At 51.0% G+C, this 6,000-nt stretch overlaps 1 protein-coding gene across 3 annotated transcripts in view; it reads right to left on the bottom strand.

The window, feature by feature from the left end:
- The window catches only part of LOC105545830 (filamin-interacting protein FAM101A), a 431,833-nt gene that overhangs the window by 19,514 nt on the left and 406,319 nt on the right, over nucleotides 1–6,000 (bottom strand). The window contains exon 1 of one of the 3 annotated variants that reach the window (XM_011988877.1): nucleotides 5,612–5,817. The exons of the other annotated variants lie outside the window; for them this stretch is intronic. The gene's annotated coding sequence lies outside the window, so the exon portion shown is untranslated. Of the gene's footprint in view, nucleotides 1–5,611; nucleotides 5,818–6,000 lie in introns of those variants that run through there. 3 annotated transcript variants of the gene reach the window in all.

Below are 6,000 nucleotides of genomic sequence, written 5' to 3'. Positions count from 1 at the left end.
GGGGACTGCGCGCCCCGCCAGCAGCCGGAGTCCCACGAGGCGCGTGTGTCCCCCACTCCCGAAACAAGCACCACACTCGCGCACCGAGGGTGCCTTGTGGGGTCCCCAAGTTATCCCAAGAAATACGAGTAATTATCATCATCCTATTTCGTGGTGCTCTTGGAGGTTTTCTCAGTCCCATTTGAAGTCCCAATAAAAGCAGCTTGAGAAACTTTATTTTAGAGAAGTTTTCTTTTTCTCTGTAACTTACAATCGATGGGGAGGAGTGCCACCACCGCCCTAGTACTGGCGTCTCCGTTACCCGCACAACCAGGGCCAGCTCTTTGGGCCTTGAGGGTGGAAAGCATTGGGTGGAACTTGTGGGTGGGGGGCGGCGGCGGCGGCGATGAGAAGCACTTCCGGGAATCCCCAGGCATCTGGCTGTTCCTGCATTTTTCTGGGAAGGTCCTTGCTCATGAACAAGGGTCCTGCTCGTCTTTCCCTTCTTTTCCTTCCTCCCAAGAGAGAAGAACACGTGTTTCCTTTCCTTACTGTTTTCTTATCAGATGCCTGGCAAGGCGTCTCCGCATTTCCAGCGCCCAGCCACACAGACGCCCCCCACCTCACTCCTGAGGATCCATCCTTCCATTCTGCAAGCGGGGCAGCTGGGGGTGTCCACGGACTGCTTTGGAAAGCAGGAATGTGGGAGAGGCTAATAGGGCGAAGAGAGCAGAGGGAGACTCCAGGAAGGGTGAAAGTGTGCACGGCACACTCATTTCCATTCTGCTTAGAGCAGAAAGCCCAAGCGGGAAGCCGGGTGTCAGAATCCGCTCTTTGGACACCCTCAAACTGAGGGCAGCACTTTGAAGATGTTCTCAGGCTCCCATTCTGCACCCAGCCTTGGCCGGACCTCAAAACGGGCACGCGTAAGACAGCAGGCCCCTGGCCTGTGGAGGGCCCAGTCTGGTGAGGGAGGCAGTCAACGTACCAGGAAGCTAAGGCTGTGAGTCTAAGGGAAGGAACTTAACGAGGTGCTGCAACCAAGAATAGCCAAAGGGACAACTTAAGGCTTGGGGTGTTCAGGGAAGGCTTCTTGGAGGAGGCGATTTTTAAAGATAAGATCTGAATAGCCAAGCAGTGAGAATTAGCCCACCATGTGGAGGGAACAGCAGGGCGCAGGCCCTGCAGCAGCAGGAGTAAGGTGTATGCCAGACACTGACAGAGGGTGGGGCGGCTTCCTGAGAGTCCACAGGGTGACAGGCATGTACCTGTCACCAGGTGAATTTACAGCCCATTTCCATATCTCCCAGGAAAGAACGCTGGAAGTCTGCTGCCCAAACAGAACTAACCAGAGGTTTGAATATCTGGAACATTCTGGAAAAAAACAAAATAGGACAACAAAATAGGATTCCATTTGCTTCAATTCTTAGGCAAGACAGGACTTCTTCAGCCCTTGGGCCACTTGACCAGAATGAGTGACTGAACTGCTGTCACTGACTAGGATGAAAGTGGTGGGGAGAGGGGCGTTCTTTCTGGAACACAGACACATGGAAACTCACATTTCCCAAATGCCCACCCAGCCAGCCCCAGTGGTCTTCTGCTTCCCTGGAGAAAGTCTTTGGCAAGAACGAATTTCTTCTTATCTCAGGGACTAATGACCCCTTGGCCACAATAGCTACCAAGGGCAGGGCAGAATGCGGGCAAGGTAGAGTTTCAAAATTGCAGGGTTCCTCTGTCTTTATTTAAAATGTTGATATTTTGAGGCCTGGTGTGGCAGCTCACGCCTGTAATCCCAGCACTTTGGGAAGCTGAGGCGGGTGGATCACCTAACGTCAGGAGTTTAAGACCAGCCTGGCCAACATGGTGAAACTCTGTCTCTACTAAAAATAACAAAAAATTAGCCAGGCATGGTGGCAGGCGCCTGTAATCCCAGCTACTCAGGAGGCTAAGGCAGGAGAATTGCTTGAACTCAGGAGGTGGAGGTTGCAGTGAGCCGAGGTCATGCCATTGCACTCCAGCCTGTGCAACAGAGCAACACTCTGTCTCAAAATAAAATAAAATGTTGATGTTTTGTTCCTCTTGAACTGTTTGCATCCATTTTGACTTTTAAAACGTTGCAGCAAAATATCATTTGTGGTGATTTCTGTGTTTGGGGGATGTCCTGAAATTCTCTTGCCCCACTCTACTAATCCTGTCCCCCTTGTGTCATTCATCTTGATCTAGAAGCCCACTTATCAAGAGTGCCTTCATGACTATGCCCATCTGGGTTCTGGAAGTTTCCCTGAAACAGGCTGCCATATGTGGTAAATGGTTGGAGATGTGTGCACACCAGACGGCAGGCAGAACATGAGTGCATTACAAATGTCAGACCCCCAGAGAGCAGCCCACACTGATGGCCCCAGTGACCGTGACCTCTGACCTATTCGGATCCTGCTGCGGGCTGGGGACCGCCCCTCAATTGAAAGCCAGTACTGTGGAAGCTTCTATTTCTCACAGCACCAGATGGTCTGCAAATGTCAAAGACGGGAGGAAAGGCCGAAATTTCCATAAATTCATTGGAGCCAGGGGCTAGGCAGTGGGCAGGGCAGGAGGCTCTTGCGGCCAGTCTCAGGAGGAAAAGGGGCTTGAGCCCCTGGAATGTGAGGTTTGAGGAGCAGAAAAGGGGGGCTTTCAAGATTGGAGTACCTGCTCTAGGCCCAGTGCTGGAGGAAAGGGCAGAGGGAAGGAGGTGCCAGGTCTACGGAGGCCCTTATGCCGTGCCAGGGGATTGGGGCTTTATCTGCCAGGGATGGGAGAATCTGCAGAGGTTTTGAAGCAGGTAAAGAATGATCTGATCCAAATCACTTCCAAAGTTCCTCACATGTACACATATATACACATAAACAAAGCTGGATTAAAGAGTGGAGAGTTTGGAGGCAGAGCGAAATTGGGCAGAGAAAGTGGATATTTAATAGAAAAGAGGTATTGGGGTATCTGACAAGGGGTTGTAAAGAGTGGGTCTCGTGTTGGAGAGAAGGGGAGAAGGGAAGACCCCTTCACCGCACACCCCTGGGAAGGAAGACCTTCCTCCACAAGCTTCTGAAGTCACTGGCTTTTAAAAGCACATGTTGAAGAAGAAAGAAAAGTGACCTGGGGTAACCCCAAGCCCCAGCCCAGGGCCCCCCAAGCACTCCCATATCAGGGGGATTTTCCCAGGCTGCTTTGTGTGGGGGAAGCTCAACTTTGCAAGGAAGGCCAGAGGGAAGGGCATCGAGAAAAAAAGGTTTTCTCATGGAGCGCCATTAGCCACTTGTCGCAAGCAGCATTGAAGGAAGGCTCCTAGAAGCAGGGCTGCGCATTCCTGCAGAGCTTACAGAGCTCTGCACACGCACCGTCCTGCACTTGAACCCTGGCTGCATATTATTTCCATTTTAAAATAAAGCAGGCCAGGAATGGGGGCTCGCGCCTGTAATCCCAGCACTTTGGGAGGCCAAGGTGCGTGGATCAGCTGAGGTCAGGAGTTTGAGACCAGCCTGGCCAACATGGTGAAACTCCGTCTCTACCAAAAGTACAAAAATTAGCCAGGTGCGGTGGTACACACCTGTAATCCCAGCTACACAGGAGGCTGAGGCAGGAGAATCCCTTGAACCTGGGAGGCAGAGGCTGCAGTGAGCCAAGATCATGCCACTGCACTCCAGCCTGGGCAATAGAGTGAGACTCCAACTCAGAAAAATAAATTAATAAAATAAAAGATAAATAATAAATAAATAAAGCAGATGGAGTCATGGAGACTCAGAGAGGTTAAGTGACTGCCTGAGGTCACACAGCCTACCCTAAGTAGAAAGCCACACCGGAGGCTGCTAGGGTGGACGTGGCAGAGGCTGCCAGTGGGTCCCAATGGATTGTGACATGGCGGCAGGAGGACGGAGGTTGTCATGCCTGACAACAAGGCCTTTCTGTAACCTGCAGAGAGAGCCCTGAAACAAGGCCATCTGAGAGCACTGGAGGCTGCTCGCCTTCCAAGGAGACGCCCAGACAAGGAAGGGGTCTTCTTGTCGTGTGCACACTCGGTTGTCTGGGTTTGAATCCTGGCCCTACCATGTCCCGGCTGTGTGATCTGGGCAATTGGCCTGCCCTTTCTATGCCTCAGTGTCCCCATCCATAAAGCAGGATGATAATAAAGCTAGTGAATGAAGATTAAATGTAAGCATATTAAGGGTATGCTGCCAGGTGCACCAGGCACAAGCTGAGCCCTCGGCATGGTGCCAGGGAAATTTCCTCAGGCTCAGCTGGGCCCTGCTCTAATCACTGCACTTCATGCCTTGCTGTGTGAAATCACCAGGATAATCAATACATTTAGATACACACACACACTTCTACATGCACATAAACACATATGCACATATACATACACACATACACACACAACCACACATATGCACACACACATATACATGTACACACATAAACACATATATACACATAAACACACAAATATACACACATACACACAGATGCATACACAATACACATGCATACACAAGCACACATATACACACAAATACATAAATATACATATACGCATACACATGTGTATGCACATACATACATGTACATACATATACACATGTAGACACATCCACACATAAACACAAATACACACACATATATGCACACATATGCAAACGCACATACATGGACACACAAATATACACACTAACACACATACGCACACATACACATACACATATGTTCTCACACACGTATGCACACATCTACACACCTACACCCATACGCATACACACGCATATGCATATACACTTTTTAGAAGAAGAAAAGACGAGAGAACTGCAGTGTCAGCAAAGTCTTTGTCTTTCATAGGGAGCATCCGGGGCTCCTGCCTATTTTTAAGGAATGCAGAAATAACACTGAACATCACTGGGGGTTTGAAAGTAGCCACAGAAGAACTTGAAGTGGAGGCGTTCAAAGGGGCGGCGAGAACAGAGCCAAGAGGAGCGGCTTCTTGATCACACGCTCCATATAGGCCCTGTCTGAGCTGTCCAGCCGGGCATGTGATCAAATGTTTCAGAGTGAAGGCCCAGGTGACTGTATGACCATGACACTTGGGACTGTGCATCCTCAGCAGGCCAGGTCCTGGTCCCTGGCTGGGGGATGCCTCCCTGCCCCAGGGAGTCGCATGTTCCCTGGTGGCCCGTCTCACCCGAGGGACTTTTCTGCAGTGCCCTTGCTCAGTCCCCAGCTGTACCACAGACGTCCGCGCCTGTTCAGAGCTCCAGCAGTGACTCACCTCTTCATTTTTAGCCCGTGTCCTCTCAGAGCCTGCAGCCCGCCTTTGCTGGGCAGCTGTCTGGGGGTCAGGGCCCATGCCCTGGGTGTCCACACATAAAACCAGCTCTTTACCACTTGCCCTACTAAGACAGGGAAGCGGGGACAAAATGAATTCAAAGCGCCTTTGACCTGGGCATACATTCTGCTGCCATTTGTATGTGTGTGTCCAGGACAGCGTCCGGATTCCCAGTGCTTTCAGTGAGCGACGAAAGCTGTTCTAAGGGTCTGCTGCCCGGCATCCCAGCCGGCGTGGCTTCCCACAGCCCCTCCCGTTCCCATTCCACAGTGGGGCTGCTGGACTCACCTCACAGCTCCGGGCAAAGACGCCCACGGCTGAGAGGCTTCTTCCTGGCTGGAAACTCACCGCTTCACACCTTCCGGCTGTAAGCAGCGTTCAGCTGAAAAGGCCTTTTCTGCCAGCTTCTCCCGGCTTGAGTAAACAAAAAGCCTATTTATGTCTTTAGAGCACTTAATTAAGCCAGGGCAGGGATAAAATCAGAGACTGAGTGTAGTGAAAACACAGTCCTTAAAGTCAGAAGAAGGTCGCCTCCGGCCAGGCTTGGCCGAGAGCCAGCTGTGTGTTCTTGGGGGAAGCTGGGTCTCCCTGAATTTTTGCAAGAATAATATAATGAAAACCCAAACACCATTTGGGTTTGTTGGGTGTTGACACATCGGATCTCTCTCTCTCTCTGT

The sequence above is a fragment of the Mandrillus leucophaeus genome, unplaced genomic scaffold, assembly GCF_000951045.1.
Source record: "Mandrillus leucophaeus isolate KB7577 unplaced genomic scaffold, Mleu.le_1.0 Scaffold34, whole genome shotgun sequence".
Classification (NCBI taxonomy): Eukaryota; Metazoa; Chordata; class Mammalia; order Primates; family Cercopithecidae; genus Mandrillus; species Mandrillus leucophaeus.
Note: the sequence above shows the minus strand (reverse complement) of the source record. Positions and strands in the feature narration are given on the sequence as shown.